The 25922-nt window shown below is 46.1% G+C and overlaps 1 protein-coding gene across 1 annotated transcript in view; it reads left to right on the top strand.

Moving 5' to 3' along the window:
* The first annotated feature begins 6100 nt into the window (after window positions 1-6100).
* LOC114802857 (heparan sulfate glucosamine 3-O-sulfotransferase 5) overlaps window positions 6101-25922 on the top strand; it is a 40369-nt gene continuing 20547 nt past the window's right edge. The window contains exon 1 of the mRNA XM_029001982.1: window positions 6101-6296. The gene's annotated coding sequence lies outside the window, so the exon portion shown is untranslated. The remainder of the gene's footprint in view (window positions 6297-25922) is intronic.

A 25922-nucleotide genomic window follows, 5' to 3' on the forward strand; every position in this document is an offset into this window, starting at 1 on the left:
ACCCATCGCCCTTGGTGAGCAGTGGGCAGCCATGACAGGCGCCCGGGGAGCAGTGTGTGGGGACGGTGCTTTGCTCAGTGGCACCTCGGCAGATTGGGATTCGGCAAACTTCTGATGGATTAAGGGGGGGCTTCCTTAACCTCTAGGCCACCACTGCCTTTTATACCAGATCGTCGGATGTGGGTTGCTATATAACTGGTTCAGGAAGAATTGTTATGTCCTTTGGGCCGTAGAGTGGTTTGGGGGGTGCTCTGTGTTTGGTGTGTGTTTCCCTTTTAGGCTGTTTGCTGGGTGGAGATTGGGATTGATGGCTCCGCCTACCAATTCCCTCATCAGCAGTCTGCCAATTAACTCATCAGACAGGAGCAATTAAGGACAACTCCAGCCACCAGACTGGTCCCAATGTTGTGGAGCCAGAGAAGGATAGAGAGGAGAGTTTTTTGGTGTTGAAGAGAAATAAGCAAAAAGCCTCTTTTTTTTTTGCGTGTTAGTGGTCAGTGTTGTTAGTTTTGTTCTTGTTGTGTGAACAACCTTTACGGCATTTACTAGACGCCCTTATCCAGAGCGACTTACAATCAGTAGTTACAGGGACAGTCACCCCCTGGAGACACTCAGGGTTAAGTGTCTTGCTCAGGGACACAATGGCAGTAAGTGGGATTTGAACCTGGGTCTTCTGGTTAATAGGCAAGTGTTACCCCAGTAGGCTTCTACCACCCTTTTTTGGTGTGCCGGTCCTCCTGTCGGTTGTGTTGTTATAAGAGCATAGTATTCCACTTCGGCCTGGTACGTGTGTATTCCCGCCTCGCACATCCCTCTCCTTCGTTGTCACGTTTCCCAACCCCTGGGAGGGGGTGACAAGAATGTTGTCCTTCACCTAAATGAAACGGGTGGGTTTTCTGGTTTTAAATTTGCAGCAGTAAATGTTGCATACGTGCCAGATGTTGCCAGGTGCACGCGGACCGATACGGTGAATCTGCCGCATGCCGCAGGGCAGGAGAGGAAGCAGACATGGCAGCAGAAGGTGTTAGTAGCCTAGTGGTTAACACACTCGCCCATGAACCAGAAGATCCAGGTTCAAACCCCACTTACTACCATTGTGTCCCTGAGCAAGACACTTAGCCCTGAGTGTCTCCAGGGAGACTGTCCCTGTAACTACTGATTGTAAGTCGCTCTGGATAAGGGCATCTGATAAATGCTGTAAATGTAAATGTATGGACTGCCCGTCCAGGCTGTGGACGCAGGGGTGGGCTGGTGAAATTCTTTCTGCGGACCCGGGGCGGTCGGGTGAAGGAAAGGTGCCACCCCCTTTACACAGACCTTGGGTACAAAGAGACATGCTGTCAGAGGAAGATCAATCCGCCAACATGCACTTTGAATTTGGGAACTGGGGGTGAGAGGGTTCTGACAACCGCACATGAATATTTACGCTGTTGTCTTTCCCGGGCTCCTGCTCCTTCTCTCCCACCTTTCCGCTTTCTCCTGGTGCCTCATTAACGGGCCGCGGTCTTGCTGTCTTTGACACATGCAATCTTGCCGCGTGAATGATGCAGCGCCGTCCAGACAGCCCCGGTCTTCTGCAGGTTAATTAAATAACGTCTCGTTCGCGACGTCAAACGGGAAACTTGCACATTAGTAATACTAGGTATTAAATATTACATTTCTTTAGTTCTCACCTACCTCCCACGGAGCAAAACAGCCCCTCAAAGAACAAATTGATGTTAACCTGAGGGTCTTGTGTATCTACAGCAGCCCTGTTTTTTTTTTTAATTACAGCAAGCTAGATTTTAAAGTCTTTTCATCTATGTGCACTAGTACACGACGGGCACTATTCTCAAACTGGCGCCAAGCAGTAAACGTGGGGCATGGAGGTCAGGCGTCCTCGGAATTTAGAAGGATTAGAAGGAAGAGCTTGAAAAGGAGATGTTAACGAATGAGTAATTATTTCTGTCATGCAGAACACAATCTTCAGTGATGATTGAAGATTGCTACGTTCAGATTCAAAATACTGATGCTGGCCTACAAAGCCAAACATGGAGCAGCCCCATCCTACCTCACAGCCTTTATTACACCTCACACTGCACCTCGTATACTCCGAGCCTCCAGTACTGCTCGCCTGGTCCCTCCATCTCTGAAGGTAAAAGGAAGACGCTCATCTAGACTTTTCTCAGTCTTGGCCCCTCGGTGGTGGAATGAACTTCCCCTCGAGGTCAGAACAGCTCAGTCACTGAGCACCTTCAAACGGCAGCTCAAGACCTTCCTCTTTAAAGAATATTTAGATTAACTTGTAACTTTCTTGTTCTCGAACTTGTGTACAGAATCTACAACAGAGTGAATAAAAAGGTTGTATTCATAGTTGGGGTCCTAGTGAAACGGAATTGATCTCTTCATCGATGGTAACTTGAAAGCACGTTGTAAGTCGCTCTGGATAAGGGCGTCTGCCAAATGCCGTAAATGTAAATGTAAATGATGATTGACAGCTATCACGTTAGCTACTTCTTCATTCTGAACGCAAACATTATTCAAGACTTGCTTTATAACGTTTTCATGTAAATTCTGAGCTGGTCTTTGACCTTACACTAACAAACAAGGCCCATACTCAGCGCGTTGCACCAGTCTGAAAGTGTAGGGCAGCTATTGTTCATGTTCGTATTTTTGAGGACCAAGTGTCACATTGAGCGTGACAGACACTCTTTTCAGTCTTTTGTCATGCACTCCCGCCACACACTGTATTTCTCATGCGGAAAATAATTTGTAGGCTAATATGCTGCAGCGCCTAACACTATTCAGTAGCGCCTCGCTATTAAACAAGTGGGTCTCCGCTGGGTCCTAGAGCCTGTTCCTTACCAGCTAATAAAAGAAGAAAGGGTCTACACAATAATCAATCAGAAAAAGAGCACTATTGTATCTGGGGAAAATGCAATGCAACAACCAATGAAAAGGCATCCTGGAATTCTCCGTGTAATTCTGCAACTTGTGGCAAAATCTTCTGAAGCTTTTGTTGACCCCATCCATAGGAGTCACATTAAGTGACGTTAATTTGTACGTTAAACTACCACACCTTGTAAGCATGCTTGAGTACAGACCTCTCGGCTTTTTCTGCACCCACATCCCTGCTTGTAAGCATTACCTGAGACACTGAAAGAAAAGTCATCTCACATTTCACTGCTGCTATTGATTATGGGCAATGTGCAAAATCTTCTGAAGCTTTTGTTGACCCCATCCATAGGAGCATCACTTGAAGTAAGCCATATTGTGTTTCAATGTTCCAACCTATTTGCAACTTGGTTGACACAAACAATGACAACTTTACTGCTGTTAGAGAATGTTGCCCAGATAATTGGCATCAGTTTTTCAATGCTGACTGTCTGGAGCCTAAACCTTGTCACATATTCATCTATCTCTTCACATCTGCCTAAAAATGTAATTGACTTGTCTGTGTCACGTATCAAGTCTTTTCTTCCACTGAGCAATTAAAAAGTGACCGGCGCCCCCTTTGAGCCCCTGACAATATACGGGACGGGCAGTTTGGTGGTGGCGGGTGGTTTAGTGTAATATCACCGTTACCTAGGGTCTCAGAACTTGAGAACTGGTTGACCCCTTCCAGTTATAGATTCATAAGTTTGGCCAGTAACATGAGCCAGTTTGTGCGAGCTTTAGGTCCTCTCAGGCTGCCCAGCCTCGACTCCTCTGAAGGTTAAAACAGCACCCCGCCTGCGGTGGAAAAGGGGGATTATTTGCTGCATGGCGGCAAAAATTGAATTTCGAAGAGTGGGGAAAATTTCCGACTTTGACGGCGCGCAGGTTGCCGGTGAGGAACAAAGAGGATTAAAATTAAGATGGTGAAGTTTTTCTTGGCCTCTTCAGACATGTCACACATCAACTTTTTTGTTTGCGTGTGTCTGTAATTGTCTTTTTATGACATCAGCCATCTTGATAATTTACGAGCGGTGTCCTTGCGCCGCCAAATCAATAAAGCCCCCGTCTAATACCTCTAATGGCCAATATGGTAATTGTGGACCATTAAATGTTTTAAGCTGAACCTGATGCCTTCAAAAGAAACCGACACTCATGTTTTATTTTACAGTCATGCTTTTTTTGCCTTAGCTTTCAGTCATTTCCATAATTGCATCTGACAAGCTTTGACTTTATGAGGCATTAGCAACTGGAGCAAACATCATACACAGAGAATACTTAATGAAGGGATGAGGTGAACAGATATAACATGCATTAAAAAAAAAAAAAAAAGTCAATGGAAAGCCTACCAGATCATTATTTTGGTGATTATGCATAAAATATTGCCCCAGCTATACTAAGATGATCACGTGCTCTCCCCGAGCCAGCCAAGTTGTCGCACGCTTGACAGACTCAATCTGTTCTAGTACGACTGAATAATTGAAAGTTTCAACTCGGAACCATCTGGCAGCTCTAAGACCTTCAGAAATAGCAAGTCCTTCACAAAGTCACTTCTGTGAGCAAATTATCCATTGAGAGAGAGAAAAAAAACCCACACAAAACGTGGGTGGCGGGTTGTTACGTGTTTCAGATTTGTCGCTACAACAATGCATACGACCACGCACACCTCTAATGGAGCTTTAACTAATCTATGGACAGGCAGAAGAATGTCGCTGCTGGAAGGGACAGGCTTTCTATTTTTATTTCAGCGTAGTGCCATTTGCTCATTGCAAATTCCAAGTGCAAATATATGGGTGCCAGTAGCCTAGTAGGCACCAGAAGACCACAAAGTCCCAGGTTCAAACCGCACCTACTACCATTGAGCACTGTCCATGTAGCTGCTGAGTGCAAGTCGCTCTGGGTAAGGGTGCCTGTGAAATGCCATAAATCTAAAAGCTGACATTAAGTGACGCTAATTTGCACGTTAAACTACTACGCCTTGTGAGCATGCTTGAGTACAGACCTCTCTGCTTTTTCTGCACCCACACCCCTGCTTGTAAGCGTTACCTGCGACACTGAAAGAAACTTCATCTCACAGCTCACTGCTGCTATTGACTATGGGCCTGTGCAATATCCTGGCAATGTGCAATTACTAATTTACCCAACAGTTTCACTTATCTCTACTGACCAAAGCCCTTCCCCCCTTATGTATCATATTTATGATGCTCTTGCATATACCCCCCCATGTCTCTTGTACCTATATATTTGTATACTTGTACCTATATTTTTTATCTTGTTTTCTTGCATCTTTATGGTCTTACCAGCTAATTCCATTATCCAGGTAACTGTACAATGACAATAAACGTCTTAAAAATAAAACCACGTAATCCCACTCAGATGTTTAGTTTAACATTTGCACAGTACAGGACGTCAAAATGCACGACAGGGAATGTATATTTCGTGCAAATAAAAAGTACGGTGGACAGTTGGCGACATGCACGACATGTTCCCTCTGCACGTGAGTGGCCAGGCGGAGCGCAGCGGTGGGCGCGGCGGCAGCAACCCGCCACTCCCCTCCGGGTCTCCGGGACTCAAAAGCCTCCGGGTCCCGGTGGCGGTGACTGTCGCGAGCTGACCGCGCCGTCATGTGACCTCACCTGGCCGACCGGAGAAAGAAGAGAGGTTTTTCCCGAACAGTTGGGGGAAACGGCACTCTCTCTCTCTCTCTCTTTCTGTCTCTCTCTTTCTCTCTCTGTCTCTCTCACTCTTTCTCGCTCTCTTTGTTTCTCTCTCTGTATTTCTCACTCTTTCTGAATCTCTATTTCTCTGTTTCTCTGTCTCTCACTCTCTGTTTCTCTCTGTGTATGGCTCTCTCTCTCTCTCTCTGTACCCCCTCCCCGTTTTTCTCTCTCACTGTGTATCGTTCTCTCTCTCTCTTTCTCTCTCTCTCTGTACCCCCCCCTGTTCTCTCTCTGTATTCCCCCCTTTCTGTGTCTCTCAATCCTCTCTCTCTCTCTCTCCCTCTCTCTCTCTCTGTATCGCTGTCCCTCCCTCTTTCGCCCTCTCCTTCTCTCTATGTATCGCTCTCTCTCCCTCTCTCTGTATCGCTCTCCCCCTCTCCCTCCCTCTCTCTCTCTCTGTATCGCTCTCCCCCTCTCCCTCCCTCTCTCTCTCTCTGTATCGTTCTCTCCCCCTCTCCCTCCCTCTCTCTCTCTGTGTGTATCACTCTCCCTCCCTCCCTCCCTCTCTCTCTCTCTCCTGCACGCCCTGTCCTGCCGCCAGTCTCTGTGTCTCCTGGTTGAATTTTTTGGAGAAGAAGAGACAGACCTCCACCGCCTTCCTGCCGGGGCTGAGCACTTCGCCGCACGAAGGATAGCAGCGTCCGGTGGAGGAATGTCGTGCAGGTGAGTCTCCCGCCGTCCGGTCCTGCTGCGGAGCAGCCAACATGGACCGTGGAACCTCTGTAGAAGCTGTGGAGGTTCCTCCATCAGACTCAACTTTCCGCGGGTTGGAGCCGTGTCCGTGCCGAGCTGGAAACCCGTCGAGTGGGGCGCCAAGGTCAGGCGTGCTCCCTCAGAAGCTTGTTTCTCCCCAGTTTGTCCTGGGCTTCTCCGTCTTTGAAGGTGCAGGTTCTACTTCTCGTGCAGAAAGTATGACGATTCTACCCTCAGTACTGTCTCTGCGTTTACTGTCTTATGGGGTTTTAAATAAATTTTGACGGTTAATGACGGCAGCTGAGCATGAGCACAGGGCAGATCTGACGGAGGTGGAGATGCCTCCACGTGCCACCACCAGACCTCAGCAGCCACCTCTGTCCGCTCCCGCCGAAAACACTAAATAAGTAAAAACGGAACCCCCATCACGCGGCTGCAGGGTCCCCCGGCAACAAGACCCCCCAACTCTGTCCCTGCAGCGTGTGGCGGCTTCTGAGGACGCGCGGGAATCTGTCTCTGGTCCCTGTCGACCTTCAGAGAGTCTCACTGTTCCGAGATAATGGATGAGACCAGTGGATGGCTGAAAAGATGAAAATAAAAAGGAGGGATGGAAAGAACACATTACACCCCTGATCCAGCACGTCGCATAAATCGAATTTTTATTTTGTAAATGACTCCAAACTACAAATACATCTTAAAATGTGTTCATCGTTCCATCTAAAACTGCCATGTATGCTATATTCATTGTGTTATAACAGTGTTATAATGTTGTAATAGCGTTTTTGTTCATACGCTTAGTGTGGCTAAAACTACAAAAAACGTGACCTTTTTTCGTCGTATTCAAATCGTTCTTTTTTGGGATGCGCTCACATGTCTGTGTTTGTCACACTTCTTATCGGCATCTCGCGCATTTCCTTTTGCTGCTTTTTCCTGTTCCTGTGACCTGCTTTTCCAGAACGTACTTCCATCGCAGCGCGCCTGGTGCTCGACACGCCCCCTGATTCGGTCGTGTAAGACGTGCGAGAAGAAAAGGAAGAAGCTCCCGGGCGGGTCTCAGTGGCAGAGCCAAACGAAGCGCCGCGATCAATCTTCCCGCCGCGGCTTCCCCGCAACGGGTGAATTCGCAGGGATTAATTGCCCCGCTCTGGCAGGAGGGAGGGGTGGACGTGGACGTGCTCATTGGCGGGGGGGGCTGACTTTGCGAACGTCACGGCGGAAGTTCGGCGCGCTCAGCTGACCGTCTGGCCGCGACTGCTGACGTACGGCCGAGGTGACTGCGATCGTTATTCCCAGAGCTCCGTTCAATAAGGCTCTCTGGTCGCGGTGGTCTTGCGAAGGGCAGGAAGGGGCGAAGTCCCGCCTCTGATATGGCTTCCGAGAAGGTCTCCTGGACGTCTGGCGCGTCTGTGACCTTTCCCAGGTTTGCAATGATGACGGCTATTGGAATTTGCAGGGACGCAAACACCACGCAATGTTGACCCAATGATTTCAAATGTGCTTCTGTAAAACTTTACTTCACTTTACTTTGCAGACGCTTTTAACCAGCAGTTCTTGTTAAGAGCCCAGATAAGGCCGAACTTGTCAGAAAAACAACATGCTCGGAAACGAAGTGCTAGATGGGGAAATCTTTCAAATTTTGTGCAGTGTGTACGCATGTGCGTGTGTGGTGGTAGTCTCGGCTAGTCGAATGGAGCCGGGCAACTTGTTCCACCAGCCAGGGACAACGAAGGAGAACCGAGTCGATTGGGATCGGAGACCCCGCGAAGAGGGGATTTTCAGTCTCGTTTCGTGTGCAGATCTGAGAGGGCGTGCAGGAGTGTAGCTAGTAGTGTGGTGGTGTAAGAGGGTGCACTTCCATTTACAGCCCTGTAGGTGAGCATCAGTGATTTGAACTCAATGCGAGCAGCGACCGGGAGCCAGTGGAGAGAGGTGAGAAGAGGCGTGACGTGGGTGTGTTTTGGCTGGTTGAAGATGTGGCGGGCGGCCACGTTTTGGACCATTTTGTAATACTGGGATACGTCTGAAGCTCAGTCCTGAGGAAACAAACATTATAGTTTTCATCAGCTTGTCTAAAAATGGCTCTCTTTGTACCTAGACGGCCAAAAAAATCGTGACCTGAGGCCCTTGTAGACTGCTTGATATTATGTGGGATCGATTCGCTGCTGACCCCTGACCTCTGTGGAGCCCAGACATGGCCAGGGAATCAACGTGTGGCCAGTACAGCTGATGCCGGTCAGATTTAATGAAGTTTAACTCTACGCAGACGGTACCCGTCAGAGGAATAGTTGCAGTGACGCACGTAAGTAGGGAACCTGTTGAACTACGGCGGTAGCTACACGGCTGACGTGTACCGAAAACCGGCCGTCGCCATTTTGTCTTTCCAGTTCGAGTTCTGTTCCGTGTTGTTAGGTACGTTACGGCATGCATCAAATGGGCCAGATTTGCCAGAAAGGCATGGAGGACAATGACCGGCAGGAGTTATGAACGAACATCAAAGAGCGTTTTGGAACGTAAGGGGTCTGTTGACTGGAATATTAACGGTCAGTTAGCTCCTTAAATTGCGCCATTGCGGTGTAGCCGACCCTTTTATCCACTGCGACTTGCAGTCGTGGAATGACGTTCGGGTGCAAGTTGTTTCAGGGGAGTATAAGGTGCTCTCAGAGGACATTCTCGGAGATAATGGAGCTGCTCTGTTGGCAGTCGGTAGATCAATGGTGGCATTCGACGGCGGCACGCGGGGGTCTGGATTGGAGCATGACCTGCAATTCACTCCGTAATTCTTTTAATGCTAATTATGATGCCGGTTTAGGCTAATCTGCTGTTTGTCATCCAATAAACTAATCAGGGAAGACGGTCCGTCCATATGAAGAGAGGACAAGGCGGAGCGATTTCAGCCATAAAATTGACAAAATGCCAAGGCATTATTGACGAGCGCCGATGCGATTGTCGCGCCACCGGACACAGAAATCACTTCTAATTATATTTTCAGACGAGAGCTGATTTACTTAAGTTCATTCAGCCGCAGATTCTGGAATGGAGCGATGGGGAACTTCATGGGACCCACAGACTTGGTTTTCTCCTCGTTGCCTTCAGCAGTGAGCTGGATGACCTTTAAATATCAAGTCAAAGGCCATTCGTACCCTCTACCCAGTGGCCACAAGTGCAATTTTGCTAAAATAAGAAAGAAATTAGTTCCTGGCGCTCTAGATTTGTCTCCCCGATGACACTGGATCAGTTTCACAATGTCATCTGGGGACTCATCTATTCAATTTGTGGGCGTTCAATACGCGACGGTGCTGCGTTTTCACTGCTACCAATTAGCGGCCTTTAAGGAGGTGCGGCGAGCGTTGCCATGGCAACCAGCACCAGCACCCTGCATTCCCCGCAGGTGTGTAAGGTGAGTGCAGCAAGTTTAATTGCACTGTAGCGGCCGTGTTAAAGGTCCGGAAAACGCGATACGTCAGACACTGCCGTTAGGAATTGATGCAGCAAGATGCCTTAACGATCTGCACTATTGATAAAGTGAAGTGTCATTGTGATACACAGCAGCACAGCACACGGTGCACACAGTGAAATGTGTCCTCTGTATTTAACCCATCACCCTTGGTGAGTAGTGGGCAGCCATGACAGGCGCCTGGGGAGCAGTGTGTGGGGACGGTGCTTTGCTCAGTGGCACCTTGGACGGATCGGGATTCGAACTGGCAACCTTCTGATTATGGGGCCTCTTCCTTTAACCACTAAGCCACCACTGCCCCATTTGTGAAGAGTCACTAATCATGCCAAAGCTCGTGTTTGTTCCTTTGCATTTGTTTTTCAAGCTCATCTATGAACCAGAAGACCCAGGTTCAGATCCCATCTACTACCATTGTGTCCCTGAGCAAGACACTTAACCCTGAGTATCTTCAGGGGGGGACTGTCCCTGTAACTACCGATTATAAGTCACTCTGGATAAGGGGGTCCGATAAATGCCGTAAGATTTAAACTGGTCAACATGCATCATCAGCTTTCAAATCAAATACAGACCAAAAACCGACAACTCATTGGATGACTCCTCTCCAAGGAAGGGAAAGGGGGAGGCACAGAAGTGTCCCACGTAAACTGGGGTCCACCACCCTGTCCCACGGCGCCATATGTGAGTTATAGCTTCCATTTGCCCGCCTGGGCACTTAGTTGCCAGTTATGTTTTCTTCTTGCTCTTTTTTCTTTTTCCGTATTGATCTCGGCGGTGGCGCGTTAGTGATGAGTCATACTATTAAATGGGACGAGCCACACTGTATTCAATTACCTCCCCTTTCTCCTGGAGGCGGACCCTGGCAATTAAGGTTTAAGTAGATGCGTTTACCACTGGAGAACACAAAAAGCCCGACCCAATTACCTGGACCAGCTACTCCCTTCTGCTGAGCGTCTAGACCGGGAAAATAGGGGCTAAAAAAAGGCTTTTTCTCCCTCAATCAAATAGACGGATGTGTTTTTGAAGCCGCTGGAATAAAATACTGTTGTGAAAGTGACAGGATAATCATTTATAGAAATTAATAGCGCGAAGGGGCACATTTTTCACCCTCTTTTTTAAATTTTTTTTTATTTACGTCGCTGGCATTTCTCCGTGTTGACTTTAGCTCCCTGCCTCCCCGAATTTTTGCTGAGCTGCTCTGGGCCTGCCGGTCATACTAAGGATTTTATTTTCATTAATAATTTAATCGTGATGAGGCCTGGGGAGACGGTGCCGGGTAATTACCAGCCTAAGAGCTGCTGAATGGCCGAGATTCGACAGGCAGTGCTCGGCTTGACCGTTTGGCCCCTTTATCGCCTCGTAAGCCATGCAACGCTTTTATTGTAGTCACTCTGTGATCACTGCGATATTATTTTAGGTCCCGGCGGAGCGGCGGCCTGATCGTATGGGAGGAGACCGGGCAGGGCGGTCGGTGGAGAGCTTCTCAGATGTGGTGCTGGCGGACAACTGGCTTTAATGGCAGGGCTGAATAATTTACATGGCGAGCAGATGAGCATGGAAACGCTTTGCACAGTGTCTACCATCAGCCACACCCTCTCTGTAGATCAGACGGTTGGAAATTCACCTTTTGTTAGCGGCTCGGCTCCACCATGGTTAATAACCAGATAAAAAGAGCGCGATGGACTGGTTTGCCATGTTGGTTTCGGTATGGAAATGCAGCACACAGTCTGTCCAGAATGGTTTGTTCAACTCGACCCTGTTGTGGGAGGTTAATTACAGCCAAATGGTCCTGCCCAAATCCCCGTTGCATACCAAAAAACATGGCCTTTTACTCGCTGCCAAGTGGAAGGCTTTAGTAATTTTCCTCAAGCCGGAGCAGGGTCCTTCAATTCTCAACTCGTTCCTGTTTTTGCGTTTCTTTTCCACCATGTAATTTAAGGAAATGAGTGGGTTTGGTTGGCAAAAAGCTCCATTTGAACAACCCTCATCGAAATTGCTCATTTTAATGGCTGGTGTTTTATATGTAAACAAATATTCATTTAAACAAATTCATTCATCTAAAAGTGACGTATTTTATGATCTTTAATTGCATTGAGCTGTTTCATCACATCTATAGAAAAGCTATAAGCACATAAATATAATTGAATGTGCTTTGCACATTCAATGTAGAGAGTCTGGTACTTATTACAGTATTGAAACACATTATTGCATTGTTATATTTCTAGTTTAGTTTAGCTCAGATCCAAAATTAGTGTTTACCATTTACATTTATGGCATTTATCAGACGCCCTTATCCAGAGCAACTTACAATCAGTAGTTACAGGGACAGTCCCCCCCTGGAGACACTCAGGGTTAAGTGTCTTGCTCAGGGACACGATGGTAGTAAGTGGGATTTGAACCTGGGTCTTCTGGTCCTTAGGCGAGTGTGTTACTCTATAGGCTACTACCACCCTATATTGTCTTGTCATTGGTTGCACCCGTGGGTGTTGCAGCTACAGCAGTTGGTGCCACTGTTACCCGCACATCAGTGCATGTCCCAGTTGTGCTGGCAGTTAGTCTGACCCGTCGATTATGTTAAGACAGGCGATGACAGACTATGGACGGTGCTACTGCAGAGGAGGTCATTAGCATTGTGCTCGTCACTCTTTTAGTCGCTCTTGATTTAATATTCTTGGTTACATGCCTAGCCTGGAGCCCTGTAAGAGTGGAGAGAGAGCTTTGAAGTTCTTCACTGGTGACTTCTGAGGGCCACGCCTCTCCCTGCAGCTTGGCAGGGGCTGCGTGGGGAACCTTATGGATTCATATCGTACACTTAGCCTAAAGAGGTCTGAAATGAAAGGTTTATTTTAGCTCACGCTGAAAGCAATTAGGCTAAATGTCCATGCAGAACAAGTTATAACATACAACACAAAGAGTCTTTAGATGCTGCTGGGTCACCAGGAGTCACTAAAATAGCTTCTGTGGTCCAGATTTTCCATAATCTGTTACTCTGCTGAAGGGATGGAAATAATACTCTCCAATTTGATCATTTGTGGAATTTGGAATCACCCACAAAAGCAGTTTCATTCTTGTGTAATTAATTGGCAGTGAAGTCACACCTATTCTCTCCTAATTGGGGCAGTGGTGGCCTAGCGGTGAAGGAAGCGGCCCTGTAATCAGAAGGTTGCCGGTTCAAATCCAGATCCGCCGAGGTGCCACTGAGCAAAGCACCGTCCCCACACACTGCTCCCCAGGCGCCTGTCCTGGCCGCCCACTGCTCACCAAGGGTGATGGTTAAAAGCAGAGGACACATTTCGTTGTGACACCGTGTGCTGTGTATCACTATCACCCTCACTTTCTAATTCTCATTTACAGTACTAGTCAAAAGGTTGGACGCAGCTAGTTATTTATGGCTTATAGGGCACAACTGAAGAATCAGGGCTATGAAATAACATGTGAGGTTATATAATAAACAAAATAACAGTTGTAAAAAGGTAAAAGGTGAGCTTGTTCACATTTTGTGGGCTCAGCCTCGAACTGCTGAACACTCTCTGCACAATCGTTTTACAACGTTTTATTGTAAAAATACGGATTTTCTTCAACTTTGAAGAAAGTTGTGGTATATTCCCACACAGGAGACGTCAAGATCTTCCTAGGTGGAGGAGGCCCGTTATTGGCCGTCTCTCGTTGTCCTTCTGCCGTGATCCGCTTGGAGTGTTTTGTGTGTGCGGGTCGTGCTATTCAATGTCTCAGGTTCCAGCGGATTTTTTTCTTGACGGTGGATAACATGCAACATTAATCGTCAAACCGGTTAATCCCTGCAACCCTAGTTTCTAATTTTATTTTGATTACAATTTTGGCTTCCAACGATTACAAAAGAGATTATGGAATAAAGCCTATTATTTCACTGAATTCTGTTTTGCATTATAAATTAGCATTTTATTCACTTTTAGTTGTGACAATGTATTTAAAGGACTGTTAAAATTCTAAATGTTTAAAGTACAATAAAGAAGGTCAGTGATTAATAATATTAAATCATATCAATTGATCATTTAAAATACACATGATTATTGTTATAGGCTAAATCGAGCAGCTGTGTCATCTGTGTTCAGAAAGCAGAATAGTTCGAGGGAAATACAAAAAACAGAAGAATTGCCTCCAACACGCTCAACATTGGCTGTGCTTGTTGTTGCTGGAAGGTCGTTTGCCCTGTAAATGACACGGAGCTTTGGAAGGGACATTCTTTTTGTGCATGAATATAAGACCATTTCATTTAGGCTTTAATTTGTCACCAATAAAGTGGCAGCGAACTGCCTTGATAAATGATCAGATGTTTGAGTGATGAAAGTGGAGGCGAAAAAAATGCCCTCATGCCCAAGCCATGATAAGAAGTGCACTTGAAACGAACTTGATGTGCAGCTCTGGCAATGTGTCAGCCCTTGGATTAACATTAAAATATATCCTCAAAGCGAATGTGGCTCGGACAAATGTTTCGAGGCACCGCGGTATCACTGCCAGGCGAGCTCCGTGCTGATTAGCCCACGGTTCGGCGCCCCAATCCGCTTTGGAGCCTCCTCTGACTCAGCAGGTCTCAGACGTGGGCCTGCGGTGGGTTATGACAAGACTGGCACACCGTTTCCGGCCTCGGCGGCCCAGATCGCTACATCAAAATCTGCGGCTGAGACACGCGGATTAAACGGTGTGGAACTGGGCCTCGGCGCGGAGGCGCCTCCGGAGGGAGCTAACCTAAATGTACCTGTTCTCTTTGAGCTGGAGGCTTGGCGATGGAAAAGAGCGATTTCTCTGGCAGCTCCGGCTTCCAGCTCGGCGGTTCTAGAACCCTGTCGTGTTTAGAAGAATGTATTTAACGTGGGTCTCGGTTATTAGTGCTGAAGGGGCCACGGAGGGGGGCTGGGTTCCACGTGTTCATTTCACCATGCACAACTGCAAAAAATTACTAGTAATTACCATCGACAAATTCTTCACTTTCCGGTTCTAAATGAATGACCGTCTGAAATCACATAAGTTTGTTCACTTTTTTCAGCTTTGCCATTTTCTTGGGCAAATATAGGACTACCATGAATAATGTTGCATTTTTAAACATTTTTACAGAACATTTTGCATATATGTTTTATAATCGTACTATAGTACAGTTCCAGTATTGGGTATGGAGAAATTCAATTCAGTCCTAATTCGCGTTAGTAAGGTCACACTGGATAAGAGCTTAACGAATGAATATGAACCGTGACCTCTGTACTGATGCAACAGCACTATGGAGCTAGAATCAGTTTCCACCTCTCAGTCGTCAGATTGAGACTGGCATGAAAACCTTCTGGCAGGGGGTCCACCGGGAACTAAACTGGGAAACACCGACATCATGAAGCTCGGAATCCGCGTGGTTTGTAATAGACGCAATAGCTCCACCCACGGCACGGAGGTGCGAGTTGGGAGCGAGGATCTTCTCTCACTTATGTAAATTCCCAGGAGCAGCTGGAGAATAAGACGACATCAAAAGCAAAAAAAAAGTATTTTTTTTTAGATTTTAGACTCTGTCTAGATTGTATGTTTGTATTTGTATTGTATTTTCATGCTCCGCCGAATGAACCTAACTCCTCACTTGCTTACGTCTGATTCCACATGGGATAGAAGTATTACCAAAAATAGTATATTTTAGATGTAGCACATGGGCTGTGTTCGCTAGTGTCAGAATATTTATGTCTTCTGCATTTACAAAACTAAGCGTATCGAAACCCAGAAGTTTTAAAAGGGGAGGAGCCTGGGAACATGACTGACAGCTCTCACACATTCTCACTTCCTCATTGTGGACAATTTAAGCCCCCTCCTGTCAAAACGTCACACACGCAGGTGTAGCTGTCCTTTGTCCTCGATCAATACCCCTTGCACGCAAACGCGACCACGCCCACTACCTACATGCTAGTGAATTTGATGTTAGCAAACAAGCCCCATGTGGTACATCTCATATAGCACTGGGTAAATGTGGCCCAGAATGCCATATAATTAGGATTATGATTAACAACCCATCCAGCACTTTAAAAAGTCTGAAGTGAGAATCGTGGTTTGTTCTTGTGACGCCTGTCACCGTGTGCTGCCGTTGGATTTTCGATGGGACGCACCCAACGCCACCCAACTCTCGTTTGATGGCAGCGTTGCGGCAAGTGCCAATAGTCGTAATTTAATTCCCCCGCAATTTCTCACCGAGACGTGCGTCAGGTTCGCCGCAGCCAAACGTTTCCGTCGGCAGCTGTGAGCGGCTCATTAGCCGAACGGCCAAACGGATCTGTTTGTTTTGCTCGTTTTTTTTTATCCCCGCGCAGGAATGTCATATTGGAGGAACGCCGCGGCGCCATGCTATTTGTTCGCGCGGAATTACATCCGGGCGAGACGTGCCTCGCCGTCCAAATGGCCCCGGCTCGCAGCCACTACCAGCACATTTGCATGAAACGGGAGATTATTGATATCCGGCCCGTGGACATAAAGGCCTGGTGGCCGCGCCCTCGGTGAGGCGGGAAAGTGTCCTGCGCTGAAGAGGATGGATGGTGACCATATTGGCGAGTGGTGAATGTGTTTTCACTGCCGAAAGTCCAACGTCACCCGTGTGGCCCTAAATACGGGTTTGTTTTTTGGGGTTTATTTGGCAGGAGTGGTTATTATGGCCCAATGTGTCATAAACTGTGCTTTTATATGAGCACTCGGAACGCATTTTTATACTCTGCTGTAAATAAAGCAGCGGCTTGATTGGGGAACTCTCGTTTGCTATGGCAGGTCCAGCTCTTTCAATGTTGCATCCAAGGTTCACAGCTTGGGCCGGACGCAGTGGCGAAACCTTATTAAATGGGAGTCGTGCCGGAGAATTTTATCATTATACGTCTCCAGCCTCTCGCTCTATAAAGTCTCCTGGGAAGATTTTATGGACACGGCTTGAGCAGTGAATGCCTTGACTTTGGCAGCGAAGGAGTACAGTCTGCAGTAAAGTTACATGATGCGGTGAAGATGCCCTGTAAGGTGACCCGGTGGATTCTTCCTCCGTATCCCTCTCACCTTCTATGAATCAGCTGGTGGGTTTTATCCAGGCTGGTAATGGTCTGGTTGGAATTTAATTTGGAATCCATTTACTCTCATTTGCTCATTGACTATTTAAAAATGTTAACACAAATTAAACCTCTCTGTTCGTCAGTTAGGTTAATTTGCAGAATGGTAAACATGCAGATGGTGCTGAGCTTATTTCTAAATATAATAACAGCAGTATTAATTATTAATTAATGCACCTTTACAGAGACCTTGGCCTGACACTGAGGCGGTACGGTACTTATTTAAACCTTCAGGGCATTCAAATATTTCATGTTGGTATGTTGAGCTTTGATAATTAAGGCTGGAAGCTATAATTTAAAGATTGTTGCTTTTGGAACAGAAATGTATTTGTGTAAAATGTGCTTATCCCGCATAAACAAAATGTAAAAAATGAGTCTAAATTCAAACAAGGCATGATAGTAATATAATAAACGTATATTTGATGTACAATAAAGCAGTGGGAACGGTATCCATCTGAGGCCAACTGAAGTTGCCAGATTGTAGAAAACCTGGGAAAACACTGTGAACTTCACGTAGAAGTTCATCTACATGCATCTACATGAAGAAAGATGTGAACTTGCAGAACTTGCAGCAGGTGTTGCCCGCATTAATATGATTATTATTATCAAGGGATGTTTTCCTGGGAGACATGTTGTCTCTGGGTTCCTGAGCGCAGGATTTGATTTACTCTGGGCCACATCTGACGCCCACCTCAACATTTGTCAATACGGCAGAGCATTATTTATTAATGGCATCTTCATGGATTATTAAACCCACTGTCAAAACCCTTTCCTCAGGGATTTGGGGAAAGTTCCTTTGCCTTTTTTTGTGTGAAAACTCCCACGAGGAATGGAAACGTTGAAAGGAGACGACCTCGGTTCAATAAGACACAGCCATCTGAATACCACACGGGTTGTGGCACAGTTTGTTTGCAACGATCGGCAAGAGCGTGCAGAGAGCCTGATATTTTTTCCGATTTATTGTCTAAAGAAGCCCCAACCCTGCATTAGTGAGTGTGTGCTGTGTGCCGTGAGCATTTCGGAGGGCATTGTTTGCAATGCTAAGCCGCGCGAGTCGTGTCAATCAGGCTTGCCGTTGCCTCCCTCGTCATTGTGTATTCAACCATCATGTCCACTTAGACAGACTCCCATCAGACAGTTCCAGCGGCGCATACTTATCACCGCCATGCCAGGGGCTCAGGTTGTGCCAAATGGACCAGCAGCCTGCCAGGACCATGGGCCCGTGAACCTCTCCACGTCACTGTAGATCAAGGTGTTCCACCGTTTCCTCCCTCCCAGGCTCACCGACCGCACTGCTGTCAGATCCAGTGTAACCCAGAATATTCCTGGGACGAGGGACATCGCCTTGTCCGTGTTCATTTCCTGGCGCCGGCGCCAGCCAGTGCCAAACGAGTGCAAGTTTGTGTCTGCTGCTTTACTCCTGGCAGCGTCTAGACCGACTGCCACCTCCCAGCAGAATCGCCCGTGGCTTCATCTGTTCACCGAGTCTGTCTCCCGCAATGGCAAAAAATAGAAAATGGAACCGGCAGGCTGAAAATGCACGTCCAAAAGCAACATGCCCAAAAGCAACGCTGAATAAAACACATTGCACCTATGACGAAAATACGTGCCTTTACAACGTTAGTGGATGTCACTTTGCTCCTCGTTAAATCTTTGTGGATTTGGTTGGAAAGAGATGTGAGGTCGATGAGAGCTGATGATGTAGTATAACTTTCGTTCAGTAGTAAACCTTATAATTTGTCTGATCATCTCAAAATGCTGCATGCCAAATTTGCTGAGAGTCGCGTCAATGGCCTGAGACGGGTTCGAAAAATGGTGGATTTTATGCACTATGCAAATAAGCCCAAAATCCAAGTAGGCAGAACATTGTATTAATTGTGTTTGGCATGGGCCAAGGAAAATAATTTTGCTTCTATGACTCATGGTTCTTGGCATATTAGCCAAAATCAAAATGTATGGTGCTATAGCACCACCACTTGCCTGGTGGACAAATTATTATTTTTTTGCTTTAAAAAATAATAATATGGTTCCATCTCTGCATGCTTAGATCCTCAATTAGAGACAGATATGTCTTGATAGATACATATAGTTTGCTTTTTACCAGCATATTTTCTTGTTCAGGCCACTAAACATGCTTATTTTTTATTTTTGACAACCCAGCTGTAAAAAATGGCACAGCCAGCAAAAAAAAAACTCTGTGCCTTTCTCTCTTTTTTTTTTCATGGAAAATAAATGAGCTTTCCAAAAAAAACGATTTCTTAAGAAAGATGCCAGATTCGTAGATTCTTGTTAGCAAGTGTTCCTTGAGAGAAAACCTCCCAGCATGCAGCTGCAGCAAAGCCTAATGACCATTTATTGGCCTTTTACATCGGTGTCAGCTGCCCGATATTTGCACAACTGTAAAAATCCTCCAAGGAAATTGAGTCACGGGTAGCAGCCACACAGCCGGCACGAGCCAGTACATTCTTCTGACACACTTCTGTCTGCACAATTCGAGACAGAAGGGATTTAGTGCCTGATATGGTCAATGCATTATCTCTCCACATAGCCGAAGAGATTTATCATTTATAGTTCAGGCTCTGAATGGCCTCGTTTTGAACTTATTCTTGAAATTGTTCAGTGGCAGCAAAGGGTGGAGTGTTACATTCGTAGAAATTCATAAAAGATGGCCAGTAGGATCCAAATGATGTTTATTCAGTTATTCGTTATATAAAACATAGGAAGTGCGTTAATTCATTAATGTCACATCACACAAAAGTGGTATTAGGAGTGTAGAGAATAGAGATATGCTGCACTTGGGGCGTGTCACGTATTGGCAAGAGAGGGATTCAATTGTCCAGAATGAGGAAGCAGGGTGTGTGAGAGCTGTCAATCATGCCTACAGGCTCCTCCCCTTTTAAAAGTTCATCTTCTGGGCCTCAGAAATAATTAGACACCAACGTAAAAAGGGCTGGGCGGGTTGTTAATTCCTCATCTCCAACATGCAGATAAGAATCAACTAGGAGTACATTCATGTTCATTTCTGTGAATACCTGAAAAAAAAATAACACTTGATGTGACATTTATTCTTCATGTGATATATAGTGGGTCAGTTAAATTCATTTTAGTTTTGTTTTTCTGGAGGTTCACCAGCCTCATCCAGCCTGGGTAACTCTGCGTTTCACCATTATTGAGGGGCTGTTGAAAATCCCCCCTTTTTAAGTTTGCTGAATTCTTTATTAGCTGTTTTTCACTCCCTGAGTCACTCCCAAGTCTCGTGAACAGGCGGTAATAGGTGTGTGGCGAATGCGATCGGATTTAAAATGAACACACTGTTCTTTAAAGGCTTTCATGGCTGCTTAAACATCTGCACGACACACAGCAAGCAAGTTATTTACTGTCTGGTCTGTTGTTTCCAAAGAGATGATTTATGGAGTTGCTTTGTCAGGTGGGAACAGAGGTGTAAATCCACCACTGTTATTCTAAGTGAAAAGTGCTGCTTGCCCACTGCATATTTATTCTAATGCCAAGGTGCAGCCTGACAATCCAACGGGAGATTGGTGGGGGGGTTCCAGGAGAGGGATCGCATTGTAGGTTGGAGCAAACTGGGTGTGTTATCTACATCAGTGTTTCTCCGTTCTTTCTTCATGGCCCAATGGTTTTATTTGTCATGCACCGAAAACAATGCAGCATTTTTACCCGTAATGAAATTCCTGAACTTTAAGATGATTATTTGGAAATGTGTTTTTACAAGTAAATTTTTTTTTATAACAAATAACAGTTATTTTTCTTGTGTTGCAGAGATATTAACTGAAAACAGCATTTTGACCAGCTAACAGCAGCCTACCCTGTAATATAAAAAATGGACATAATATAAAAAAGTACTATGCCATTAAGTGGAGTTCAAAGTCCCTAGGTGAAATTAAAAAAAGTCACTGTAGCTCTTCTTTTGTTTTTGTTCTGATTTTAAAAAAATCTCTGGAATCCTTCTATTGCATCGTAAAGTAGCACTTTTCCAGATTCTTAAAGCCTGTTGAGTCTCTTAAATTTTTGGAGCTGTGACCTTGTGTTGGACCCATCCACAGCAGTCATTAGCAGCCTAGCGTGTAAGGAAGTGGCCCCGGAATCAGATGGTTGGCGAATCCTGATCCACAAAGGTGCCACTGAGGTCCCCTTGATGAAGGTACCATCCCCACACACTGCTCCCCGGGCGCCTGTCATGGCTGCACACTGCTCACCGAGGGTGATGGTTAAAAGCAGAGGACACATTTTATTGCGTCACCGTGTGCTGTGCTGCAGTGTATCACAATCACAATCACTTCACTTTCATTAAAGGCCAGAGCTGCAGCCGTCTCAGTGCGATGCCACAAAAAAAAAGTGGACTTCTCTGATCACAGAGGTCGGCTCCATCCAAGAGTAATTAGTGCAGTGACACTAAGCACTCGGCCCAGAGCTCTTATCCGTCACATCTCACACAAGCATCGATCCCTCTGGCTGTGTCTTCATTCATCTCACCTTTTGAATCCATGGGGAAATCTAACGGCTTGATCCGTGCCCTGCGGGCTCGGATCTTTTAAAACTCTTCCAATTGATCAGCTCAATTTGTACCATGGGTTAAGTGTACATAGACACCTGAAACCTGCAAAGCGGCAAATGCATAAGTAATTCTAATCGGAAAGACGTTGTTTATAACGTCTCACTAATTTAATTTAATTAAAATGCAAGAGGAAATCAACAAAATACAAGACATCTATTAGCATAATTCTACAAACAACAGCATCATTGGTGTGAATCACAAGTTGCCTGCCGTTTAATGTGACAAATTTTTAAAGCAGGGACAGTAGGGCCTGAAAATCAGCCGACGACGGCACCACAGATAGGGGCTGTCTGCACCCAGCAGATAGTGGCCCTTTGAGGTGAGGGCCATAAATGAGTGCCTGCGAGAACTCAGTGTTAACACGTCACGTTCCTGGACAGCTAGAGACCAATCTCTGGGTCCCGCTGGTGTCAGGGCCTGTGACAGGACTGTTATTGTGTGCCCAATGCCCACTAGAAGTAATCTCTGGGGCCCAATGAGAAAATAAGAGGGGACGAGTCTGTGGAGTGCACATGTCACTCGAATTTCGTGGAATGTTTCTTGATGGCAAGGAGGCCTGCATCAGAGAGACATGGTAAAAAGCAGAGATATAACAGTGATGTACACTGGTACATCATGGTTAGGCTCGCTCAGTAAATTGATTTCCAATCAAAACCACAATTTTTCAACTGTGCATTCTGCAAATAGCAAAAAAAATGCCCCAAAAAAATTACCCAAAAATCCATCATGTAAAGTTACAAACACTTGCTGGTGGCAGTATTTTTTCAACAATGCTGTCACTTTCGTACTATTTTCATCAGTAATGGTCAGCACGAAGAAGAGTGTTAAGTCCCATTTAGGGTGACCAGATGTCCTCTTTTCCCTGGATATGTTCTCATTATGAGACCTGGAAATCGCAGTGGGTTTACAATTGACTGCAGTATTGGCTTTGGTGCAAAAAATAACTGTACACGGGTTATTAAGCTTTGGCTTCGAACTGACACCCGTTGCCTGTGGGACGTTGTTGCCATGTTTTGCCCAATGGGAAAGACCTTACTTTGACCAGTGTGATGCCTGTCACTTTTACAGCTGACCTTCAGGGGAGCTCAGTTGGGTAATTTATGGCAAATAATGTTCTGAAGAGACCCATTTCCAAGATTCACCGTCCCTCCAGACTCAACGATTCGTCTGCCTCGAAAGACAATCTACACTCTTGACAGGGCAATCCCATAAAAAATATTGCCCGGCCACGTAGGTGTCCTTTCCAATTACGTGGAGTAGAAATTAATACTTTTAAAAGCAGCTAGTTTTTGAAAGGTTATTGCAATTTATTCTAGCGGCTTCCCAGGCGCGTCGTAGTCTATTAGTTGGTGGCAACGCTGATCAATATTTTGAAATGTTAATGTGTCAATTGGGCATAACCATGCAACACCGCTTCATGCTTAGCACCACAAAGAACTTCTCAGCAATGAATAATTAGTCTATGATGATCAAGGGGCCAATAGCATCCCATAAATATGGTTACTTGGTGCGAGGGGGTTGAAAATTGGACTTGCGCTGTGACACTGCAGTTTTTCAACCCAACCCGCCACAGTGCCGACTCGGCCCGGCGCCAGAGCGCTTTAAAATTTAGCAGATTCGCTTTTGCGCTGCCGTTTTTCCCCCCACGACGTCAGCGTGAGCAGCCAGAGGCCCCGCCAACAGCTGTGGATGCTGGATAAGGATTGAGTGCCGCCGGCTAATGCTGCTTGTTGTTCCCAATTATTTGTCTGTCAAAGCGGCAGAACTGCGAGCGAATGCATTAATTAACGGAATTAGACGGCCAGCGGGCAGCGGCAGGGGATTGCCGGGAGAATTGTCTCTGGTGCACGTGTTTGCTCAAGTTAGTGGACAACAGTAGTGCAGGCGCAGCATCATATATAATGCTCTGTCTGACACGTGTGCAGTGTGAAGTGTGAAGTTTTCTTTCTGCAAGAAGGCTTGTCTGTCATCTTCATCTGATAGCAAAGGCCATTAGACACCACTTCAGCAGTGTCGGCGGTCGGAGGGACCCACAAATTAATCTCAGTCATGCTGCTGGAGCTAATGGCTGTGAGTTAAGGTTTTAACATAAGTAATTACTTGGTTTCTCTTGCATTAGCAGCAAGCGAGGGTCGTTTTTCAGCCGAATGCTATCAGGAATGCATTGGGGAAAGCGAGTCCGTAGAAGGCGGGAGAAATCGTCTGTGGCGCTCTTAATGGCGCCGCTCCACAAATGTTGCCCTAGTGGCCCGGCAGATAACCGTCTCTGAGGCAGTTCAGCTACAGCTTCATCTGAACTGAGAGACTCGGTAGGCTGGAGGAGACAGGAATGAATTGTTATCGTCCGTCTGCAGCACCAGCCTGTTTTCTTGCGTTTTCTTCCTTATGCACGACCCTGGCGGCGCCGTAAAAAATTCACATAAATGCCAGGGAAGCAGAGAGCTGAGGGAGGTCTGGTGTCTCATGGATTCTCAATATCTTTGAGAGATATAATAAATAAAATAATAAAAAAAGACCATTTGTTCAGCATGTTATAAATAATAAAAAAAGACTATTTGTTCAGCATGTTATATTTAACATATCGACCTTCTGTGGTGTGTTCCAAAAGCATGGCAGATGCCAGAGCATACTGCAGCATGATCTTCCCTAGAAGAAAAAATGTATCATATAAATAATTTGCTTTTCTGTTCTGTGTGGCTTTCAGTATAAAACAAGCATAATATATAAGTATAATTTATACAAACCTGTAGATAACATCAAAATAAAATAGTTTTGTGTAGCATATTCTGACAAGCCCATGTTGTGTGTCATTTGCAGGAAAATTAGCATAAATCGATTTGATTGGCTGGTGCTTGTGCCACATTTTTAAACTTTATGTTGCAACATGAAGGGATGGACCCACAAGACATGATGAGCGCTTTGTCTTCCTTTCTCAAAATGGAGCAAATTATTTAGGCGAAAGCTGCCGAAGATTCCCTGCTCCTTTTATGCTAATCAGGTGCGGAATAATCCAATAAATCCTGTTTGACTGGAGCAGCTTATGTGTCTGACAAAACTGAGCATGAATTCTGTCATATGAGCAATTCATTGTGGGAAAGAAGGCCATAGTATTGGTGTTGCATAGCACATCTGATCCAGGGACTCTGAAATAAACACTGGTTAGCAGTGTTCCGTTCTTCTCTCTCACTCACTTTCCATAAATGCCTCGTCCTACTCAGGGTCGCAGCTGCCAGTGCCCATCCTGGGACACTGGGCGCAGGTGGGGACTTACCCGGGAACAGGGTGCACACACACACACACACACACACAAAATCTACCTTGCCAATCCATCGAGTGTACATGCCTTTGGATGGTGATAGGAAACCGGAGAACCATGCAAACTCTGCACACACAAGGTCTGAGTTGGGATTCGAACTCACAACCTTGGAGGTGTGAGGCCAAGTTTTCTGTAATTGTCTTTCAGTTTACTCTTTATGCAAGACAACTACTGAAGTTTACTCACCTGTGCTTTTGACGTGCCAATTTGTGCCACAACACTCTGTGTACAGTACGGGTGGAATCTGGTTAGGATACCAATACGAATATTTGATTGGGAAGAAATAATAACTCAATAACTCAAAATCTGAGTCAAAACCTTTTCACTAAACCAGATTTTTTTTTTTTTTTTTTTTTTTGCTGGACCGTATCGCCATGTACATCATCTTGTTGTACCATTGTTCATTTCTGAATGGGATTCTCTGTAATTCATCTTGCCAAGCAATTGATCCGACAACTTCCGATCTCAATCCGCATAACCTGGCAGTACACACATCAGAAATATTTTTTTACTGACATGCTGAAAAAAAGCCACAACAGCTACATTTCTGCATGGCCGTAATAGATGAACCAAATGGCGTTGTGTACCGCTTTCGGTGAGGTGAGGGGAGTATGCAGGATTAGGGTTGTGGTCATCGCCATGGCATCCAGTGGGCCAGAGCAGGAATAGTTGCCCTTTCGCACCGGCCCGCAGTCACCCTTCATCCGGCCGGTCGTGCTCCCCGGTGCACGCCCTTGGCGGTGACTTTGTCTGTCTCACCTGTCAACAGCTTTGGCTGTGAAAGGAAATCTCTCCGTGACCTGTGCCGCCCCGCGCTGGCACCGCGCTCGAATCGGGGGCGCCGGCTCTGTTCGAGGGGGGTCGGGGGTGGGAGGTGGCGCGTTAAATCTTCCCCTCTGCTCATCCATCAGTCTGTGGCGTGTCACACCTCCTCGGCCCGGTCCGCCGCGGCTGAGAAACGTCCCTGTTTACACAATTCCGCCGCGCCGTGATTAATCCCACCTCTCATATCTCTGCTGATGTGTCAGCATGCTGCCTGCTTTATGGGCCCGTCTCAAAAGCGCCGGTGACAGCGCCGCGCTAAAATATAACCAAATTAAGACGGAGGGTGCGTGTAAATAACTACAAAACGTAATCAATGTCATAAATAAGAGGGAAGTTAGGC

This window comes from Denticeps clupeoides, chromosome 14, assembly GCF_900700375.1.
Source record: "Denticeps clupeoides chromosome 14, fDenClu1.1, whole genome shotgun sequence".
NCBI classification, from domain to species: Eukaryota; Metazoa; Chordata; class Actinopteri; order Clupeiformes; family Denticipitidae; genus Denticeps; species Denticeps clupeoides.